The sequence below is a fragment of the Euprymna scolopes genome, chromosome 9, assembly GCF_053919585.1.
Source record: "Euprymna scolopes isolate OS-2025 chromosome 9, ASM5391958v1, whole genome shotgun sequence".
Taxonomy (NCBI): domain Eukaryota; kingdom Metazoa; phylum Mollusca; class Cephalopoda; order Sepiida; family Sepiolidae; genus Euprymna; species Euprymna scolopes.
The window spans coordinates 114951613-114976519 of NC_136490.1; the positions used below are offsets into that span (position 1 = coordinate 114951613).

At 35.6% G+C, this 24907-nt stretch overlaps 1 long non-coding RNA gene and 1 pseudogene across 1 annotated transcript in view; one reads left to right on the plus strand and one right to left on the minus strand.

Annotated features, from left to right (window-relative positions):
• LOC145284805 (uncharacterized) overlaps positions 1–24907 on the plus strand; it is a 212462-nt gene that overhangs the window by 107114 nt on the left and 80441 nt on the right. Inside the window, exon 4 of the long non-coding RNA XR_013868885.1 lies at positions 10284–10336. This is a non-coding gene — a long non-coding RNA (uncharacterized LOC145284805). The remainder of the gene's footprint in view (positions 1–10283; positions 10337–24907) is intronic.
• LOC145285258 (U2 spliceosomal RNA) lies at positions 17372–17502 on the minus strand (annotated as a pseudogene).

Consider the following 24907-nt stretch of genomic DNA (forward strand, 5'->3'; position numbering starts at 1 on the left):
AATCGGGCGAGGATGCTCGAGGTCGATGTGAGCCGTCACCTCGCCAACATATGATCAGTACTGGCGAAGTTCACGGCAATCGAAAAATGCGTGATCAGTTGTTTCTGTGGCCATCGTCCCCCCACAATGGGGACAGGCTGGCAACTCCAAGAAACCAGAACTGCATTCTATATTGTCGAGGGGAAACGCGTTTCAGGCCAATCGCCAGGTCAGAGAGAACTCTGAATTGTTCAGATGACTCGAACCCGGCGCCCTGCTCCAGGGGAGCGGATCTCACTCTGCTGCCAACCCAAACACGCGCATAGCGAGTCGTCGGCAGCCCCCCTCACTAGATCCCTGTGGAGTTCCCTACGGATGGCAGTCACAAGGCGTCTGGATCCTGGTAGTTGTTTTAGCGCGGCTCGGCACTTTTTCAGGAAGGCTGAATCTCCCCTTGGCCTGCGACGACTCTCGATAGCGGAGTCGAGAATGAAGTTGGGAAAGGTGGCAGTGATCACGGAGTGCCATGGGTGATCGTCTTGGAGGTAGTGGCTAAGGAGGCCAGCCTCTTGGCATCTCGATGGCATCTCAAGTCCGGCATTCCCAAATCTCTCTCACACGGACGTTGAATACAGACCTGTCTGCTCACCCAGTGTCTTCCTCTGTCCCAAAGGAGCGAGGACAAGAGTTCGACAAAAGCTGTTAGGTGTTGTGCAGGCAGAGGATGTACGGCTAGTTGGTAAAGGATAAGAGGGAAGATGTATGCCTCAACTCTACCCTTTAAGAAAAGTTTCCTAGGAAGCCACACGTTGACCGCAGCTGCCACCTTTGACCGTACCTCCGACCAATTCCTCTCAAGCTGGAGACCCGGTCCGAACCACACGCCGAGGATCCGAATCGGGCCATCCGTTCAGCTGAAAAGCACCGGGAGGTTTGTGTTGATACTCCAGGCGCCCAACCGCAGTCCGACCGACTTGCCGCGGGTTATCTTGACCCCGTGATTCTTTCGTACTGTGCAAGCGCCTCCGACTCGATCTCGATGTCTCTGAAGCCCGACACAAAGACCGTGACATCATCGCCGAACGCGGATACCTTGGCAGCTGAGCCGCCAAGCAGAGCCATTCCGTGCAGGGCTGAATTTGCCTCCCCCCGCCTCAGCTTCCGGAGCAGAGGCTCCAAGCCCAGGACGTAAAGTAGAGGCGACAATGGACAACCCTGACGAACCGACCGAGAGATAACAAAGGGTTTCGAGCGCTTTCCGTTGACTTAGACGACAGCCGTGGGCTGTCGTACATCACGGAGATCCACTTGCAGAAGTCCGGTTTAAAACCGGCGGCCTCTAAGACAGATGCCAGGAAACGATGGTCGACTCTATCGAACGCTTTGTACTGATCTAAGTTGATCAACGCGGCTTCCGTGTCGTCATCTATTCCCCCCTCTAGGATCGTGCGGATCAGGTGAAAGTTGTTCTGAATCGATCTCCCCTTCACAGCGTAGTTCTGTTCCGGTTCAACCAACTCTTCGATAACAACCTGCAGCCGATTCGAAGTCATGCGCAAAGAACGTTCTTTCTTGAATAAGTTTTAATATAAAAAACGACCTAATTTCACTCACGCAGTCATAGACTCGTCGTTGTAGTAGCAGCGTCGATATCTTAAGATTCCACGTCGAACCGAGATATGAAAAATATATATATATATGTTATTTTTTATTTTATTTTTTTTTTGCTTTTGAAAGTTTTAATACTGAAACAAAGTTATTTATGCCATTTTCGTTCTTTTTTTATTTTTCCATCACGTTCGCTGTTTCTTTGTTGTTTTTTTATTTTGTGCGTTTTTTCGATTTTTTAAAGAAGTTTTAACATTTAAATAGAGTTCGTTCGCTTATTCTTTATTTTGACAAACGTTCGCTGTTTTGTTTTTCCAATTTTAAACAAAGTTATAAGATCGAAACAGGGTTATTTACGTTCCTTATCCTTTATTTTCCATTTTTTGATTTACCCCCACATCTCACCACACCCAGACAAAGCCGGGTATCCCCGCTAAATAGAAATATAATATTTAAAAAATGTACATGTTCACTTGATGCCTATTTAATTTTTATCAGTGCTTTCAATAGCATTCTCTAAGTCTTTGGAGTTGTTGTTTTTTTCACTAATCAGTTAAAAAATAATTTATCTTTCTTTTAGTAGTGCTCTGGGGGCGTCTTTGTTTTTAGTTAATACTTGTAGTAACGCTCTGTGTGCTTTTTAAGTTTTATTATTTTTTTATGTGCTCACTAAGGACTTAGAATTTTAGTAGTGCTTTAGAGGCCTACTTAATTTATTTAGTACTTTCAGTAACGCTCTGTGTGCCTCTTAATTTTAATACTGCTCACTTATGAAATTGTTTTTGGTTTATTCATTATTTTGTGCTAGAATGTAGTACTTAAACTTGGTTTTAAAACAAATGAGTTCAATGATAATGAGAGATAAAGAACTAAGTTTTTAAAGAAATATAATCATAATCTTTTAACACTACTTTGTTATTTCTGGTCCTTTTTCAATAATCTGAAACAAAGCCGACGCCGTAAATCACTAATATAGTAGGGCACTCGGTAATTAGTATATTTCGTTAGACTTTTAAAAAAAATTTAGTTGAAAATTATATAATTATATCATTAATTAAATGATAGATGAAAAGTGGTTTTTAGATTCGATTTAAGTTAATTTTTTTACACTTTATTTTGTAAAGTTGATCAAAGTGCATTTTGAACATTTATAAATTTCTAAATTAAATGCTGAACCTTAATTTTTATATTTTTATATGAAAAAAAACACACATTTTTAACCCATTTTCTTGACTTGAAAGACATGCTTTACTAATGTTATATATTGTGAGAGTGTACGGTTCAGATAGTGAGAAGTAGTTTCGTTCGTTTCAGGATTCAGAACCTGATTCTTTTTAAAGTCATACTTTTCACAAATAATTTCAACTGTCGTATTATTGTCAGTGTAAAGCCGTGCATCCACTTAAACGAATATACAGGGTGACCCCCCAAAAAAACAAAAGCTACATGGAGGCCATCTAGAACATATGCCGTAGAACGGAGAAAAAAGGCCAAATACCTTAGTGTTTTGATGTGATGTTTTGAATATAATGGGAGGGAGTCCACATATATTTGATTACACAAAAGGGCTAAACATGGTACAACAAACTTTTTGGCACTTTTACAATATACAGACGGCGGCCATATTTTTCGTTTCACTAAACTGTCGCCAGGTGGCGCTTTTAAGTGAAAGAACAGGAGAGAATAACTCGTACTTTTTGGGAAATTCTTAAAAGATTTTATCTTAAAATGGATGTAAATTCCCTAAATACAGTGTGACCCAAGAAAAAACAAAAGCTAAATGGAGGCCATCTAGAACATATGCTGTAGAACGGAGAAAAAAAAAGGCCAAAGATCCTAGTGCTTTGATGTGATGTTTTGAATATAATAAACTAGTTATGACCAAAGTTTCATTTCATTCGATCAAAACACTAAGAAACTGGGCCTAATTAGAGTTGGGGCCCGTTTTTTGGGGGTCACCCATATAAAAAGAACTTGAATGACTACTAGATACTTGCCTCGATTGTCTAAGGTTTTTATTTCTGTGCGCATGTTTGTAAGAACAAGATGGCGGGAAGATGCTTTTCACTGCTAGTAAACCGAAAGTAAATATTCACCATAACATAATATTCACGGCTAAAATAAGATCTTTTCACTATAGCTAACTCACACTAGATTTTACGAGGAATAGTGAACATTTCCTAAGTGATGTTACCTCAAGTAACAACACGAAGCTAGAATACTCCACACGACTAGATGAATGCTCGTTCTGCAATCAATTAAGAGCAATAGTCCACAAGAAGGAAATATATTAACATACATGTGTTTAAATGGTTAATTAGGGGAGAGGAAAATTGTTCTAAACTTTTTTACTAACGCAAGACGTCCTTGGCTTTCAGGCCAAGATCAAAGTGTAGTATTTGTTCTTCAGATGCTGCACTTCAATTTCCTGTTCTCTGTCAGTGGAGGAGAACATTAACGACGACCAACGATCCTGGTGTCTAACTCTATCCCGCGGGGAGGCATTATAAATGGTAACTCAATGTTTGAGAGGTAAATAATCTTAATGGAACATTCGAATATAGAGATAAAGGATTAATCTCTATGGAGGGGGGAGCACTTGATTTTTTTAGAATTTCGACTGGTGGAAAATGAAATCGGGAAATCTATCTTCTTCCATCTATATCTATCTATATTTATATTTATTTATATCTTCTATAAATTCGTTTTTCTTTTGTGTGCATTGAGATTCATATTAAAAACCCTCTTTTCTATTTATTTAAAAAGAAAATACAATTTTCTTATATATCGATCGTGCAATTGCATTCATCTGCAAAAGATCTAGCTAATTTGCATATTCTTTTAAACATTCATTTTAATTAATTCCCTATTAGTTTTTTCGGTTTTCTTATCGGGTGATCATCTTTAGTTTTTTTTTTTTTTTTTTTTTTTTTTTTACAAGGGTGTCACCACTTATCAAGGCCCAGAGGCCACTCGAGGATAAGGGTTAATAGGTATACATTAGTCATTGTGATTTTAGCATAGTAAACAGTGGGAATTTTGAAACTTGGATTACTTAGGGGGACGATTCAATTAGAACTTGTTCACATTGGACTTTTTCTTTTTTTTTTCATAGGTATCAACTCATTATCAAGGCCAAGAGGCCACTCAAGGATAAGGGTTAAAGAGTGTACAGTAGAAATTGGACAATATAATAATCATTAGTAATGAAAATTTGTTAAATTTGATAACTTATATGGAACGGCTCATCAAGAACTTATTTACGTTAGACTTGAAGACAACCATATTGTAGTCAGCCGGAAAGCAGGAAAACGGAAGACAATTCCACAGGCGTGCAGTTCTAAGAAAAAAGCTTTGTTCATGGAATCTACGTTTAGGTTTAGGCACAGATAAAGAGTGGGGGGAATTATTGATAGTGTTTACAGCTAGACGAGTGTTTCTTGTGAAAGTTTTGCGAGGGGGGACCATAGATTGAAGCTCAGTCGAACACTTTCCATGAAAATAACGATACATCAGAGACAAACTCGCAACATCTCTTCTGTGAGATAGAGGTTGCAAGGAAGAGAAAAGGACATCTCCTACGAGGCTACGAAGTCTATTTTGAACTCTATCAAGGCAGGACAAGTCCTTTCTAGCAGCTCCTGCCCAGATGTGGCAACATTATTCCATCCTTGGACGTACCTGGCTCTTATATAGATAGAGAATTGCATCAGCAGTGAGATATCTACTGGATCGATAGAAAGATCCCACCATTTTTCCAGCGGCCTTGGCAACAGATTTGATGTACCTGTTCCATTTAAGATCAGGAGTAATGGTCAAGCCCAGAAGCTTGTCAAAACTTGAGGCCTCCTGAAGACGAGAGCCATTCATTTCAATTGATGCCAGATGTGGATCAGAATGTTGATGATGTAAAGAGAGAAGCTTGGTTTTAGATGCATTAAAAGTAACCAGCCACTCCTTTCCCCATTGTACTATATGCTCAAGATCAGAGGAGAGAGAATTGGAGAGAACTTGGTCGTTTACTGTCTTAGATGTGCTACCATAAATGGTAGTGTCGTCAGCATAAATGTCTACAAATGATGTAAGGATGTGATTTGGAAGATCATTAATGTAGATCAGGAAAAGAGTTGGGCCCAGGATGGACCCCTGAGGGGCACCGGCATTAATACTGTGGGCTTCTGATTTTTGCCCATCAACTACTACTCTTATGAACCTATCAGAAAGAAATGATTTAATAATTGAGAAGACATTTCCAGCTATACCATAGCTAGAGATCTTATGAAGTAAACCTTTATGCCATACCCTATCAAAGGCCTTAGATATGTCAAGGGCAATTGCCCTAGAAAGGTTGCCTCCGTCGAGAGATTTGCTAATCCTATGAGATATAACTGTAAGCACATCTGCTGTAGATCTAGCAGAACGGAAACCATATTGAGTGTCACTAAGAAGGTTATTTTTGTTGAGATGGTTGATTACTTCTGTATTTAACACAGATTCCAGCAACTTACTCATGACGCACAGGAGACTTATTGGCCTGTACTGAGATGGGGATGAGTGATCACCTGAATTCTTAAATATAGCGCATACAGATGAAATTTTCCAGGGAGATGGGAAACTATTCTCCTTAAGACAACGTTTAAATAGTTTAGTAAGTATGGGCGCTAGTTCAGGTTGAAGTTTTTTGAGTACTATAATTGGAATACCGTCCGGGCCAGTTGCTTTACTGGAATCAAGGTTTTTGATTAGCTTGGCAACATCACGTACATATATACGTATATCACATAGTGTGTTTTCAGATACAGGAGGAAATATTGGGGTTTGGCGGCCTTGATCGCAAAAGGTAGAATTAGCTGCAAAGTTCTTGACAAAGAGTTTGGCTTTGTCTGATGCTGACGAGATTACCTCAGGTCCATTGATGATAGTTGGAATGGAGCGCACACTTCTGTTCAGAATTCTGTTTGCTATTTGCCAAAACTGGTGGGAACCAAGCCGCTGCTCAGCTACTTTGGACTTAACAGATTGAGCATACAACCATCTTGCGCTCTTTATTACTTTCTTACAATGGTTGCTGGCAGTCCTGAAAGCGGCTTTAATTTCCATACATCTATCACGTTGGAAACAGTGGAAAAAGTGATTTCTGTGCGCAATGGCAGCAGCACATTCTGGAGAAAACCATGGCTGGCTGTTAGGTTTTTGCTGAAACTTTTTCGAGGGTATGAAACGATCAATACCTACAATTAACCATTCCGTCAGGTCTAATACTATAGAGGACACATCCTTTTTAAATATGGAATGCAGAGGTAGATCAGTTATAAATGTACGGAAGCTATCCCAGTCAGCCTTAGTGTATCGATATACTGTACGATGGAGAGGTACGTCTGGGGACTTATTACATTTCATTTTTATCTTAATTGATACAACAGAGTGGTCGGAAGATCCAAGAGGCGACAGAACAGAAACTGAACATAGTTCAGGGCAAGTTGTGAGAAAAAGGTCTAGTAGGCTCGCATACTGGCCGTCATTGTCGGGCACACGGGTGGGTTCCTGAACAATCTGAGTGAGGTCATAGGCAATGGAGAAATCATGACAGAACCTCCCCTCACGTGTAATTATATTCATGCAGATAATCTACATGATTTATATTTGCGTAATATTTGCGTAAAAAGGTTATAGTAAACATAAATTGTTTCCATATATATTTATGTATACGTATATATTCTTGTTTAATCTCTGTATATATCCATCTATCTATATATCTATAAAAGTGAGCGTGTCTTTCTGTGTGTATGTGTGTCTGTGTACATTTCCCTACGCAATAACTCTGTCAATTTTCAGTCTACAGACTCGAAATTTGATATGCAGGTTACTGAGATTTGGGGAAAATCGATGTGATTGGTTTTTGGTCAGAAATTTGGCGTTGAAGGGGTCAAAGTTCAACGATTTGACCTTTGAGAACTCTACCAAACTCCTCCGACAATTTTGGGTCGACGCACTTGAAATTTTAGATATAGGTTCCTTGGACATGGATCTAACTTAATAACTTGATTTTAGCCCAAAATAATACATTTTAAGGGATCATAATAGGGGCCAAAATTTAAAAAAAAATTGACCCCTGCGGTCTCTTCCAAATTACTCAGACAATTTCTGGTCTAAATATTTGAAATTTTACATAAAGGGTATTCAGAGATAGCGCAAGCTTTTTTTATCAGTTTGGGTCGAAAATTTTTATATACCAATATATAAATTCATGTATGTATGTCTGTTTGCATGTCTGCCTTAAACGTTCAATAGAGACGACGGATTTTACCAAGATCAGGATCGTTTTAAAGTTCGAACTTTCATACGACAAATATCGAAAGATTGGCTAGAAACATTAATATTTTCCCCTTCAACAAGGCACTTTTCTATAGTGGGAGGTTACTTTTTTCGACGATATTTTTGAAAGTTATCTTTCCCTTTAGATTGTCTAGCCGTCATTTTAAAAAATGTCGCTTCCGGTTTGGCGGTTGTCGTAACAGCGTAAACCTTAGGTTTTACCCCGTTCTTTTCCTTCTTTGCGGTACGGGTTCGAGCATGCCTTCCTACTACTACTTTTTTTTTTTTTTTTTTGCTCAATATACACATCCAAACACACGGACAATGCCGGGCTGAAATGCTAATATATATACATATATATATATATATATATATATATATATATATATATATATATATATATATACTTGAGATCGAAATCATTTCATTTCAAGTAGAGAAGTAAATGTACACAATCCTTGTACTACACGGTTGTGCATCAGCTCGTCTTGTTGACCGGATTATTCACACACACACACACACACACACACACACACATATATATATATATATATATATATATATATATATATATATATATATATATATATATATAGAGAGAGAGAGAGAGAGAGAGAGAGAGAGAGAGAGAGAGAGAGTTGGTAAAACGGTCATAGTAAACTTCAAAGAACCTCAAAGGAGATGTGATTGAGAGTGTCGCCTATTCTTTTTCACAATGACTTGTTTATTACTGCCAAAACAAAGATGAAAGCTTGAGGGGGTGTTAGTTGTTATACTAAATGTTTGCTTTCCTTTGTACACATGCAGAGAAAAATGGAATAAGCACTCCTTTCTGTAAACGCCCGAGTCATCATGTATTATCCTTTAGTTGCCCGATTTTTAAACTCGCTGCGGCTAAAAACAAAACCACAGAAATTTGAGTGCGCTTATAAAATTAAGTTACTGCTTTATCTAAATAATATTTAGCGGGAGGGTATTTGCGTAATCGACACTGACACTTTGGTATCGGTTATCGCGAGTTCGATTCCTATCTGATCTATTCTGTTCAATATCAAACTTCTGTATTGTTCTCACTTAAATCAAAGTTAACTCCTTAATACTGGTGACATAACGCATTTGGTTTGTTTGGCTAACGTCGGTGAACGAGTTGTCCCCCTTTCTTATAAAGTGCAGGCGTGTTTTTGTCCAATAAAAATGATTTGTTTCTTAATTGATAAATGAACAAACGACGCGTAAACTTCGCTTTTCCTATGGCACTGACTCTTTTTTTTCTATACAAGTCTCTCTGTCTGTGACAATTACTTCTCTTCTGAGCATCACAAAAGATTCCTGTAAATAGCTTTAGTTTGGATCATCGATTGCTTACGATCCGGTTTCCGATAACAATTTTCTCGAAAAATATATCTTTTTTGTTGAACAGGGTTTTCAATCTAGACATTGTTTAATTGGTTTTGAATCAAAAATGACCTGTATGTATGTTATGAAGCCCATATGAAACAGGCAAGCAATGGTGGATGTTAATTTAGAAAAGTGAAATATAAGCGATTAATTCATGAATGAAAGAATTAGCAATTAATTCATGAATGAAAGAATTAGCAATTAATTCATAAATGAAAGAATTAGCAATTAATTCATAAATGAAAGAATTAGCAATTAATCTATAAATGAAAGAATTAGCAATTAATTCATGAATGAAAGAATTAGCAATTAATTCATGAATGAAAGAATTAGCAATTAATTCATAAATGAAAGAATTAGCAATTAATCTATAAATGAAAGAATTAGCAATTAATTTATGCACCCAAGAATTATAATGTAGAATATAATTATAGTAATTTATTATAAGTTTGTAAATATTATATAAACAAACTGTTTGATTTCCAAAATAGTCCAATTCTCAGAAGGAAATTCATTTATCGATCGGCTGGGAGGAAGTATGATCCACATAATTCTGTGTTTTCTCTGTTTGTTTGTTTGTTTCATTTTACTTCAGTCGAATTTCTCAGAAATCAAACGAACCCTTACTAACTTTTAACTTCTATATAAAATACATAGAAATTCAAATATTCTATTAAACTTCTCTTCTACATTTCGAACACTGATTTAATAAAGCAGTTGACACCTTAATGCTCCTCTCCACAAATGACCATTTAAATATATTATACGATTTTTGTGGACTTTTAGTTTTCCTGCGTGTCAAAATAAAAATTCGTCTAGTCTGGTGGAGCATCCAGTTCGGTGCTGTTACTTACGATAGCATCAATTGGAGAATATGCACCATCTTCTAAAATATAAATCTCACCTGTCTGTTTAAATGTATGTATGTATGTAATTTTTTTTCTTCCGTAATTTGCTATTGTTAATTTCATTTTTTAACACAGCATATAGGAATACTCTCTCTGCATCCATCTCCGATCCGCCTCCGCCCAGTAAGGTAAGGAAAACCTGATTTTTTTTATTCTTCGTTGTAAGGATTAGATTATTTGGTGGAATAAACACTACCTGCTGTATAAACAGTATCCCGAGCCTCTCCGTTTCTTTTCATATTGACTGGCTTTGATTATATATCTTAAGTCTTCTTGAACATTGTCGTAAGGTCAATAATAACTTTTTCACTTACAATCTTTTCCGCTGGAAAAATCTTCTACCGCAATTTTAGCTTCGCATTTTTTAATTCTCAGGGTCTATGTAAGCAAACAGGATTTTTATAGAAAGAGCCATTGCTAATGGAATACTCTCTCTCTCTCTCTCTCTCTCTCTCTCTCTCTCTCTCTTTCTCTCTCTCCCTCTCTCTCTCTCTCTCTCTCTCTTTCTCTCTCTCTTTCTCTCCCTCTTTCTCTCCCTCTCTCTCTCTCTCTCTCTCTCTCTTTCTCTCTCTCTTTCTCTCTCCCTCTCTCTCTCTCTCTCTCTCTCTCTCTGTGTATCCATTCCTGGTTTGTTATCCTCTACGTTTGGTGAGGAAAGCTTGAATTTTTAACCATCGTTGTAAGGGCATTTAAAGTTTGGTCCTAATAAGACTTTGTATGAAGCTTAATCAACACTCGGAATTGCTGAATCAACAGGGTAATAGAATATGCACAGGAAACCTGATTTATTAGGCCAAACCAGGAATGAGCCAATGATAAATCATTGGGGGCAGCAAAGTTCAAAATGGTGCCGAGCATAATATCAGTGACGGTAACGCAGTTTTTAGATACCTTTAAGCCTTCAAAATTGACAAAACTGGAACTTCTTGGCGCTTGCTACGATAGCCTTCTCAGCTAATAGGGTAAGAAAGTCCCATGTGTCAGAAAATGATTGGTCAATCGAGTCAGAATAGAGCAATGTTTCATATACCAATTATTGAGATCCCTGCTATGAACCCTGCAGAAAACGTAGTTGCACCATCGGTTCGCAACCTACCTATGGCTCCTGCCTTGAAAAGGGTTCCAAGAGTACTGAAAGCACTGATGGACTATAACAAAAAAAGGGGTTGAAAGAGACCTGTACCTCAAGGGAAAGAGGAGATATGAACTAATTCTACAAAAAATTTATTCGCGTGTGTGTACTAATCCTACAAACTTTACTTTCTTGAACAAACAAGAGTAAAGAATCCCATTAGTTCTGATCGGCCAAGAAAAATCAAATGAATTATAATAAGATTTTAAACTTGTTTTCCTTGTCAAATAGTGTATTGTTGCGGATTCTAGATTGCGGAGTTTAAATTGCATTCCTTATCTATAATATAAACCTCACCTGTCAGCTTAAATGTATGTATGTATGTATGTATGTATGTATTTATAGTCAGGTCATGTCATATGCTACTGGTACCATGTAATCCAGTACTACCTGCCTCATGGTCGGGTCACCGGCTATTAAACTGGTTCCCCACCAGACTTGTTTGGTGAGGAGAGTGGCTAGTCTCCCTGAAGGATTAAAAACAAGACCTTTCAAAGGGCGAATGAACCCTTTTTCGGGGTCAACGACCAACTAGCACCGTGTGTTTGTGTGTGTGTGTATGTATGTGTGTGTTGGGATGGAGAGGGTTCCTGTAAGCCATGGTGAAGGCAACCTTTCTAGGAGAAGCAAATCTCTGATTTAAAAAATCAAACAGCGGGAAACGAGTACCCGCATTAAGCTGGTCTGCAGTTTAACTTGTTGCTGGCTATTTTGCTCTTGCTTGTTGCTGGATCTGAACATTTTGAACCGAGGGAGAGACTTAGCTGTCGTACAAAGCTAAGACTCTGTAACATCATCTGTGTATAGATACTTCCTCAGGCATTTGTCTATAAAATTGTCCTGTGACGTGTGGAAGCTTGAAATGCTGAAAGCATGTAATAATTGATCTCAATGACTGTCTTCAGTATCATGCCTGCTTTAGCATGTGAATTCACCAGTAAAATAAAAGTCATTTTTGGGCTCACAAATTTTAAGTGTCTGAGGGAGTGGTACTCGTCTGACAATACGTTGAAATCATCATATATGTATGTATGTATGTATGTATGTATGTCTAACACCATTAATTCCTACACCCTCACCTGGGCACTTTTCTACAGAGGGTCGCTTTTTTCGCCGATATTTTCGAAAGTCATCCCCCTTTTTCGATTGACTAGTCTTAATTTAAACATTCGTCACTTCCGGTTTGGCGATGGCCGCTACAGCAAAGACGTCACATTTTTTTTTCACGTTCTTTTTCTCCTTCGCGATACGGGTTCGAGCCTGACTACCTACTACCACTTTTTTCTTTTTGCTCCACACACACTTCCAAAACCCCCCGGGCAATGCCGGGCACCCAGGCTAGGTCCTCATAAAAGCTAGTGTGGCATAGCCATATCGAGATCTTATTTGAGTGGCGAATACTGTGTGATTTAAAAAAAAAAATCAGTTAGGGTTCACTTGTATAAATTCATGTACAGAGAGACCTTAGAGGCTCGACGATAGTAAACATTCAAATTTTCTCTAGTAGGCATTAGAGTTTCTCCATAACTGTACCGTTGTATATTTTTGTGTTATTTGAAATATTCCACCATGAGTTTTCCGGGTCAAGAACAATAGCCGACTCCGATGCAGTTGTGTGCGCCGTGGTCTTCTTTCATTCTCGTTCTGACTGTATTGTTGTTTCTAATATATTGACAATTGCCAACGCACTTATGCATACTTATAAAAAAAGACTTCAAGAAAAATAAAACAACTCAAGACATTAATTCCGTCTCTTTTTGCAGATATCCGTATGTAATTCCGACTATTTTGTAGATATCCGAATGTAATTCCGACTATTTTGTAGATATCCGTATGAAATTCCGACTATTTTGTAGATATCCGTATGTAATTCCGACTATTTTGTAGATATCCGTATGTAATTCCGACTATTTTGTAGATATCCGTATGTAATTCCGACTATTTTGTAGATATCCGTATGTAATTCCGACTATTTTGTAGATAGCCATATGTAATTCCGACTATTTTGTAAATAGCCGTATATAATTCCAACTAATTTGTAGATATCCATATGTAATTCTGACTATTTTGTAAATAGCCGTATATAATTTCGACTATTTTGTAGATAATCGTATATAAATCTGACTATTTTGTAGATATCCGTACATAAGTACGAATATTTTGTAGATAGCAGTATATAATTCCGAATATTTTGTAGATAGCCGTATATAATTCCGACTATTTTGCTGATATCCGTATATAATTCTGACTATTTTGTAGATGTCCCTATAAAAAACCGACTATTTTGTAGATGGCCGTATATAATTCTGACTGTTTTGTAGATAGCCGTATATAATTCCGACTATTTAGTAGATATCCGTATATAATTCCGATTGTTTTTGTAGATATTTGTTATATTCTGGATGTGTTAGTGATATTTTTCCAATGTAAATTCTACAATTTCAACGTCTGTTGAGGTCATGTTGTCAGTCGATTGATCAATTCATCTCTCCATCTGCACCGATCAACAACCCGTCTTTAATAGTTGTTCGCCGTATCTGACTGAAGTCTGTCGTCAACGTTTGCAAACTGAAAAGTGTTCGTTAAATTAAAATCGTGGGAAACTCTCGCGAATTCACTCCCACTCCAAAAACTCTCCGTAAACTAACTCTAAATATATTGCTCTTTACGTACGGTCCTTTGTTCCTTTCGCTGCCACACCTTGAATAGCAATACTAATTTCGGATGTCTTTGTGAACAAATTCCTTCCCATTGTCTTTTTACTTTTTTTTTTTTTTTTAGTTTTTCACTTTTGTTCAACTGATCAACTATTTCCTCTTTATTCTTATAGTTTTTGTTTCTTTTCTTTTCACTTCCTGGCATATTTAAAGCGATGCTAGGAGATTCACATTCTCATTTCGATTTTTCAGCCATTTTATGAATATAATATATACATTTACATATATAATATATATACATTTAAATATATAATATATATACATTTAAATATATAATATATATACATTTAAATATATAATATATATATACATTTAAATATATTATATATATACATTTAAGTATATAATATATATACATTTAGATATATAATATATATACATTTAAATATATAATATATATACATTTAGATATATAATATATATACATTTAAATATATAATATATATATATACATTTAAATATATAATATATATACATTTAAATATATTATATATATACATTTAAATATGTAATATATATACATTTTGATATATAATATATATACATTTAAATATATAATATATATACATTTAAATATAATTTATATATATACATTTAAATATATTATATATATATATACATTTAAATATATAATATATATACATTTTAATATATAATATATATATATATATATATATATTGAACTATATAATGTATATAAATTTAAATATATAATATATATCTGTTTATTTAAATATTTTCTAAATAGGTAGTTAAATACAGTTGTGATCCATTTGAAATGTGAAAATAATGTCAAAGTAACTGTCATGTAAAAAATCATTTAAACTAATGTTTTATTTGCAAATCTACCAGTGTTTAGTGAAGTATCTATGTAATTGTTTTTTTAAATTTGAATGCTTAATTTTGATGACATTTTTAATAAAAAAGACAATGTAATTAATATTTATAGAAGATCATTTAAACTGGCTTAATTTTATTTTATTTATTTACAGGGAGACTCGACGTTGTAAGGGATTGAATGACGATAAACGAATGTTTCATACTGCCATATTTTAATTGTTATTGACGTTGGTTAAATCCTTCACTTTTCAACCAAATCGATTGATTGCCTGCTCCAGTTGGGGACTGATCGCGATGTACCGAGAGGAAGCCTCACATGCCTCCCTACAGTGACTTACTCCACAATATATTGTAGTCTACATTGCACTGTAGAGACCCTATTGTTTATTTTATAAATACGGCATAATCACGTTGACACACTGGTTCCCGTTGGATCACCGAAGTTAAGCAACGTTGAACCTGGTCAGTACTAAATGGGTGACCACTTGGGACTTTCAAGTGCTGTATGTGCTCTCTCTGCTTATCTCGGCATTGTTTCCAGTCGTTCTGGTCTTCTTCTTGCCACTGAACTCAAACAGTGCCGATTCAGGAGAGGTGTGGTTGGTAGTTGCGCAGCCCTTGCCTCACAATTACACGCGCTACTGCTCCGATGGGATATCCTTTGTTTTTCAAGGCTGAACAGAAGCATGGATGGATTTTATAAAATTATTTTTTATATATAATAGCTTGAATTAAAGTTTAAAATGCGAAAATCAGATATCACGGTCACGGTTTAAACAAAAACATTCATTTCGAATCTATTTTTGATTTTATATGTCGGCCGTTTGGGATTGTGTGATAATAAAACTTCTCAAATGCACTTGTGATTTTAGGGTGTGTAAGATGTTAATTTTGGTTCTTTCAGAAGATTATTTCGATTATCTGTTATCTATACTTATCGAAGACATTCCGAGACAACGGCTATCTTAGAACACTGCTAGACCCATTAAGCGACCTCATGTTGAATTTCATAGAAATCGGCCAAGCCGTTTTCGAATCTATAGGGAACGAACTCACACACTCACAGAAAAAAGTAGTGAAGAGATTTTTTTTTCACGGGTTTTTATTTAAGTAAAAAATTTACACTTTTTGAAACCATTTATATTCTTTAACTTCACAGGATTTCTAGCGACGTTATTTCTGGAATTGTTCTTTCAACCCTCAAACCTTTTTTCTTCAATAGTTTTATTAAATTAATCGTTAATGGATAGAAATCCGAAGATCAAAGTATTAACGCTGGATTTTTTTTTTTTTTTACAAAGGAATCATCACTTATCAAGGCCCAGAGACCACTCGAGGATAAGGGTTAAAGAGTGCACAGTGGTCAAAAGGACAATATCATAGTAATCGTTAGAAGGGTAAATATGGTAAATTGGATTACTTAAAGGGGAACCGCCCATCAAGAACTTGTTTACATTGGACTTGAATACGACTATATTGTAGTCGGCTGGAATACTAGTAAACGGAAGAGAGTTCCACAGGTGTGAAGGTCTTAGAAAGAAGCTTTGTTCATGGCATCTACGTTTAGGTTTAGACACAGATAAAGAGTAGGGGAAATTATTGATAGTTTTGTACAGCTAAACGAGTGTTTCTCATGACTGTTTGGCGAGGGGGACCATGAATTGGAGATCGGACGAGCATTTTCCATGAAAGTAACAATAAAACAGAGTCAGGCTCGCAACGTCTTTTTATGTGAGAAAGAGGTTGCAGGGAAGAGAAAACAGCATCTCCCACTTCCAAGGCAGGATAAAGCCTTCCTAGCATCTCTTGCCCAGATCTGACAGCAATACTCCATTCTCTGATCCTTACCAACACTCTCCCAGATCACATTCTGAGAACTTTCGTCGACATCTATGCAGGCAGCACTATCATCTATGGCAACATCCCAAAGGCCGGAAATGATCAGGATCTTTCTGATTCTACCCTACAGCGTGTTGCGCAATAGAGTAACAAACGGCTTGTTACCTTTAATACACCCAAAACAAAATTGTTATTGTTCTACAACCAACGCTTAAATCTCCACTTGGCCCCAATTAAATTGAACGGCTTTAATCTTGCGGAAGCACATTGCATTGATAAACTTCTGGGATTGACTTTCACTCCTGATCTGAAATTAAAAAAGACTTACATCAGATCCGTTGCTAGAATGAATGGAACAAGACCGATAGCCATTCGTCTCGTGCTCTCGTGTTATGAATGAATGCGTGAATGTAGGATTGGCATGGAATTCTTAAAGATAAACTAAAATGACAGAAAAATGGGCTGAAATGACTTAAATAAATAAAAGGTAAATGACTTAGAATGATTTTAATGAACATAAGGATGAATTGAATGACCTTAAGAATGACTTGAATGCTTAAAAAATAACTGGAATCCTTCAAAAACAACTTGAATGATCTGGCGAATGACTTGAATGGCTTTGAGACTGACTGGTTGTAAAGTGGGTGATCACTTTACATTAAATTAATGCAGAAAAGTGATCCCCCATTTTATATCACAATAAGTAAAGCATGTAGTAAGAACAGATACTACACTTTGATCTTGGCCAAAAGGCCAAGAAAAAGGTATTTATTTGCTCCCCACCGAGCAAATATGGCACAAGGGCGATTTTTAATGTGAGAAGTGAAGGGGAAATGGGGACCAACTCCCCGGGGAGTAGGGGAGCTAGATTGTGACAATTGGTATGAAGGGTTGCCCCTACATTGACCAAGGTCTTATATGTGCGGTTGCCCCCACATATGGTCTTTGCTTGTAGTATCTGCCGGAACAGATACTACACTTTGATCTTCATATTTAATTTATACCGTTTAAAGACAAAATTACAATTTAAAAATTTCAATATGAAATTATAAAAATTTAAAAAGTAAAATCTCCAAAAGACAAAGGAAATTTAGGCACAAGGCCCTATAAGATCTGGGGAGGATAGTGTTGCAGGGTCTTTGTAACTAAAGTAAAAATTGAAGTTTTGGCGACTTGCTCTTGACTGACAACATTTACCACAATAAGGCAAAGAAAAGCTTAAAAAGCTAAGAACAGCATCTATTAACAACAGACCTTTGATCTTAACCAAAAAGTCCAAGCACAAAAGTGTTACGGACAGACAGACCGACTGACCGACCGACTGACCGACGGAGAGACTTATAGAGTCGCTTGCACGCAACTAAAAATAGCAGTATCTTTCAATCGCCTTAGAAATGTATCCAACCAAAACCTTTATCCTTGAATAGCTATTTTGCTTTTATAAAGGTGACTCGTTTGTAGAAAAATTGGTCACTATTATTTTAATTTAAATTTTAACAAATGATAAGTTGGGGGGGGGATACGGCATGTTAAATATTTTGGGGTATTTTATACCGATACCATTCATGTTACATAATTTGTAAACAATTCAAATACCACAAGTATATGTAAATCGCATTCATTATAATTTGATATGTGGTACGTATTACATGTGTTATGTTGAATGGTATAGACAAAACAACTCATTAAAGGCCCACCTAAATCCATAAAATAAATTTTATGGATTTACGTGGATCTCTGATGAGGTGTATGATCTACCTATATCATTCAACGAAACACATGTATGACGTACCATATACAAAATAAAATTATAGTAATGGGATTTAAATATAATCGTAATATTTGAATTGTTTACAAAGTGCAATCCATTGTTATTGAGCTCAAATAGATCTGGCACTTTTTAAAAGACATGTTTACTGTGTATAGTATATATATATATATATATATATATATATATATATATATGTGTGTGTGTGTGTGTGTGTGTGTGTGTGTGTGTGTGTGTATGTGTGTATATATATATATATATATATAGGCTTTTTTGTAAACTAATTTGGATTTGAAATGAATTTTGCTACATACAGCACCTGGTATTCTCAAAAGCCATGTAGTACTGACTTCGATAATGTGACGAGAACCAGTCACTCCACGTGACTGTAGTCGTATAGTTTAACTTTCGTAGATTTTCCGCTTAGACTGAAGTTGATTCTTAATTCTTTAAATATGGGTCAGCCCCCGGTTTTATAAATCTGTATTTTCTTTTTAACCTGTGAGGTATTTTTTTTTGTGTATATTTTTTGCGTTATTATCTTGTGTGTGTGTGTGTGTGTGTGTGTGTGTGTGTGTGTGTGTGTGTGTGTGTGTGTGTGTGTGTGTGTGTGTGTGTTATAGCTCGTCTCCATTTAATTACCTTTTAGTATCGGTTCGTTTTCACTTGTATAGCCATTTTCGTTTTTTTTTTTTTTTTTAATAAATTTAACTTCTTAATTTTCTTGATGTTTCTCTATTCAGTCTCTGATCATATATTTATTAATGTATATATTTATTTATAGTCAGTCCCCAATGTTTTTTATCTTCACCATGCTTAATCATCTCCAGGTGTAAAAAAAAAGATATATTCTAGTCAGACATGCCTTTAATTCGTTTCTAATGATGCTTATACGCATAAATATTAAGTGTGTATAGCTTATCACTTGTCATGAATCGTAAAGGAAAAACAGGATATCCGCCAGACTTTCATAAACCATACCAGAACTATTAGCGTGCGATGAAAACCGCAAGAAATCTCCTGTTTTTACATTATGTATCAAAAATGTTTCATGTCTTTTTTTTATATACAGGTTGCGTTTTATGCATCTGATTTTTAACACTTTGTAAAAAGCCAAAATATGACATACGCTTTTTCAATCATGTATTACAGTTTCAATTTAATCGTAATTTTATTTCCTGTCGCATTTACATTTTAGGAGATAGCTGAAACCCACGTCGTAAAATTTCTTCATCGCCTTTCAATGTCAAATAACAAGCAAAAATAAATATATTCCGATAATTAATACTCACACACACACACACACACACACACACACACACACACACACACACACACACATATATATATATATATTTATATATATATATATATATATATATATGTGTGTGTGTGTGTGTGTGTGTGTGTGTGTGTGTGTGTGTGTGTGTGCGTGTGTGTGTAGAAATATATTCTTATAATATATACCAATCTTTATTTAAGAAGCTCAATGTAATTACAGAGCAATATGGTGAATAAATGACAAAAAGACTATTCCAAAATTCATGATGTTGGCCATCTTATAGTTTATTCCTTAAATTCAGTTGACATTTAAAATTCTTGACAGTATCTGTTTTGTAGCACAAAATCAATCACTTCATTATTATATCAATCATTGAATCTATTTTCTCTTTAACTCATCAGAAGAAATAGCAACAACCAATCCATCAAAAGGAAATAAAGTGTGATTTGACATGATTAAAATCCGAAAATTGGAAGAGAAGCTGAAAATACCTTTAATATGTTTTCATTACGCCATTTTGAATTTATATATATATATATATATATATATATATATATATATATATATATATATATATATATAACTACTTAATTTACTCACATAAAATTAATATACGAAAGTATAGATTTATGTGTAAACTTTAAGTATTTACTTCAAAAGCACTCAATACGTAGGTAGAGCTAGTTAGTAATGTATAAAATATATATGGCGATTAAGCTACACTGAATATTCGGCGTTTCATCCACTCTAGGACTCCTCAGGCTTATGTGCATAAGCCAGAGGATTCCTAGAGTGGATGAAACGCGGAATATTCAGTGTAGGTTAATCGCCATATATATTTTATACATTACTATATATATATATATATATATATATATATATATATATATATATATAATAAATATAACATATATATTCAAAAATAATATATTAAATATCAAAAAATAAACAAAATAAATATATTCCGATAATTAAATTAAATATTAGTATAAATCTCTTAAGTGGTTGTTTAGTCTGGTTATTTTGTTGTACGACAAATCAATTCTTTTTTCGTCATTCGTGGTGATTTTCAAATCCAATGTAAATAACTTCCTGTTTGATCCACGATTCAACCTGATTTGAATAGCAATCAATTTCCCAAGTCAAATATAGAGCTAAATATTTTATAGTTTAACTATCCAATACAGCTATTTAAAAATCGTGTGATGAATTCAAGATTATCTCATTCTGTTATTCACTAAATATTTCGAATAGAAATAATCTTTGCATGTGTTTCTAGAGGAGCCGAAAGTAATTAAAGCTGTTCAACCTTAACGTGCGATACCCCACTTTTCTTCCCTGTGTCTCTTATAGAAGAGACATTGCTAGTCTTTCTCTACTCTATCTTTATTTTCATGACAGGTGTTATCCCTATGTAAAATACTGACACTACCATATTTTTCCTTACCCTTCCATTTCACCCTCTCTCTCACCCCCCTCTCTCTCTCTCTCTCTATCTATCTATCTATCTATCTATCTACTTAAAATTTCGGAACTTCCATTGGTAGAGTATCCTTCTTATAACTGTCCAGCTGAGGACAACATAATAATGTCCAAGTTTAATCTAAACAAATTCTTTATTAAATTATGTCAGATCACCACTATCATTACAAGACATTCCAGTGTTGTTTCATCGTTAACATGGTATTCATTAAATTTTCATCCTCAAATGGCTTTTGCTTTCTGATAAATGGTGACATCTTAGTAAAAGCACAAAAAAGATTCAATTCTCGCCTGGGAGAAAATATGAAAAGTTCTTGAAGGTAATGGGTTTAGCGCTAAATTTGGGAGCGTCAGATTTTTAAGAAAAAGAACAACGGACGTCTATTTACCGAACAGTTTTACTTTGACATGCAATAAAATTTTATACACATGGGAAAAATATACAGAATTAATGGTTACCACAGACTCAGATTTCCTTCGTAAGAAAAAACGCAACTTCCTAGGACATCCCACCTGTAGAAAAATGTGCAACGAGTTTGCATTCTACAACTATAACATAGTGCAGGCGGCTATATGCAAACACGGAAGTGAGCGAAATGACGTCACGGTAAGGAAAAAAGAAGAGAGCACGTTCGAGAAGACGACCACTTAAAAAACGTGAATTACTTTCGATATCACGTTAGAGGCGTAGATGACGCTCGAGAAGACGATCACGTGAGAGAAATCACAGCGGTAAAGAGAGAATAAGGAAATAAATGTCACTGTACAAAAAAAGGGGGGGTGAAGAGAATTGAAGTTCTTTTCTATTCTTTGTCTGCTTTGCGAATGAGGTGTACAATGTGTTGGTTTCCGGACAACGTTATACAACTGCAAGCCCTTGTACCCCTTCGGCGTACATACTCCCAGACGAACCCGACAAGCAGCAAAATCCCACCCCTACACAATAGAGATAGCCCGATACCAGAAAATAGTTTATTCTCCAAACTGCTAGACTTCGAAAATCCCTTCCGGGTTCCTGCTTTTCCAACTGTACTGACACGCAGAAGTTCAAGTCGAATGTGAACAGACATCTTGCTGCTCAATCCCCTACGTAGTATCCCTGCAACTTATGTCCCTGATAGTTGCCCCTTACATCAAAGTGGTACTGAAACTTGTTTGGGGTGAAAATTTAATTTTAGAAAACATTGTTTTTTTTCAAGTCTAATGTAACCAAATACTCGTTGAGTTGTCCCTTTAGATAATGCTTTCTTTTTAAATTATTTTTATACATATCTCAATCATTGTTTCCGGTCCTCTTGTGCAAGGGAGTAAAAGTGATTACTGTAATCGCCTTTACTCGTCTGTCTCTTTAACCCTTATCCTTGAGTGGCTCCGTGTCTTGATAAGCGATGACATATCAGTACAAAAATGCTACTTCTTTTCATCGTAGAATAATTGACTTTACTTTCGAAAGCTGTCCAGGAATTGTGTTATGTTGCAATCAACCGTTAACTAATGTCAGCATTAGTAGTGACAATGAAAAAAAAAGACTGAAGACCTAAGCATTAGCGTTTAGATAAACTGGCGCACATGACTATAGAAGAGCAGAGATTTTAGTTTAACGTTTGGCTAATTCACGCAATATTTAAAGGGACCAGTGTGCACAAACTATCTATGATTTGCTTATAAATTTCGATGAATTTAATGCTGAACTATCTGAGTTTGGGAAATGTTTGTATGTTTTAAATTCTTAATATTTTCAAATATTTATGGATTATTTTGTCTAATAGAAAGATGTTTATTTTAAAATAAAGAGTATGCAAACAGAAAATTGCCCGCAATGTAGTCAAGAAATAATTCCAAAACAGTTCATTAGGGTTTAGCTATTCGTGTGTGACGTATTTGCGTTAAAAATGAACACAATGGATATTTAATCTATATATCAATAAAAGTGAAAATGTGTGCGTGTGTGTGTGTGTGTGTGTGTGTGTGTGTGTGTGTGTGTGTGTGTGTGTGTGTGTGTGTGTGTGTGTGTGTGTACATTTCTCTACCAAGACTCGAGATTTGACATAAAGGGTATTGAGATTTGGTTATTTTTTTTAATTGGTTTTCGGCCAGACATTTGCATGTAAAGGGGTCAAAGTTCAACGATTGGACCGTTGAAAACTCTACCAAACTCCGCCAATTTTGGGTCTAAACACTCGAAATTTTACAAGTAGTTTATTGGACATGGATCAAACTTTTAATTTGATCTGAGCCCAACACAATAAATATTAAGGGATCAAAATTGGGGTCAAAGTTTTAAAAAATTTGACCTCTGCGGTCTCTACCAAATTACTTAGCACATTTTTGGTCTAAACATTTGAAATTTTACATAAAGGATATTCAGAGATAGGGCAAAGTTTTTATCGGTTTGAGTCGAAAATTTGAGCTGTCAAGGCGTCAAAATTCAAAAGATTTAACCTTTGCGGTCCCTAGCAAACTACTCAGCCACTTTTGGGTCTGCACATTTGAAATTTATACATAACGGGTATGCAGTCATGTGGCAAGCATTTTAATCAGTTTTGGGGCGAAAAATTGAAAGAGTTGACCTCTGCAGTTCTTAACAAATTTCTCCGCCAATTTTGGGTCTAAGCACAAGAAATTTTAGATGTAGATAACTTGGACATAAGTAAAACTTTTTTATTTTGATTTATTACTAAAATAATAAATGTCAGGGGTCAATATTTTGGTCAAAATCTTTTAAAATTTACCTCTGCGGTTTCTACCAAATTGCGCAGACTATTTTTGTTTAAAGTTTTGAAATTTTCGATAGGGCTGAACTGCTTGTAGAAAATCACACATCTAAACACAATCCGAGAAAATTTAAGAAAAATGGCACAGATGTGATATTTTAATCGTTAGGCATAGAATGTCACACAAAGGAGAAACAGTCAATCATAAGTAAAAAACAAAATCTATATATCTATAAAAGTGAACGTGTCTGTGTGTCTGTATGTGTGTCTGCCTGTCTGTGTACATTTCCCTATGCTGTAACTCTGTCAATTTTTAGTCTACAGACTCGAAATTTTTTATATAGGGTACTGAGATTTGGGAAAATCTATGTGATCAGTTTCGGCTAGAAATTTCGCTGTTAAGCGGCCAAAGTTCAACGATTTGACCTTTTAGAACTCTACCAAACTCTTCCGACAATTTTGTGTCTACACACTTGAAATTTTAGATATAGGTTCTTTGGACATGGATCTAACTTAATAACTTGATTTGAGCCCAAAACAGTAAATGTTAAGGGGGTCATAATAGGGGTCAAAGTTGAAAAAATTTACCCTTTTTTTTTTTTGCTCAGCATAAACCTCCGAACACCCGGGCAACGCCGGGCACCCATGCTAGTTAATTAATAAATAAAACAAATATTTTTCGAGGCCCAAAATAAAGCTGATGGATTTTCTCAATTATGAGTAAAGAAATCTGGGAAAACCCTTGAAACACTTGATCTTTATTGCATGAAAAGATTGAAGAAAAAAAAACTGAAAAGTTCTATCAAAACTTAAATAACAAAAGGATATTAATTAATTGTACGTGCCACTAAGTATCTTCATCCTAAACCACCAATAGCCATGGCTAATGATACATTACCTGAAAGTACTTCGTTCAAACTCCTCA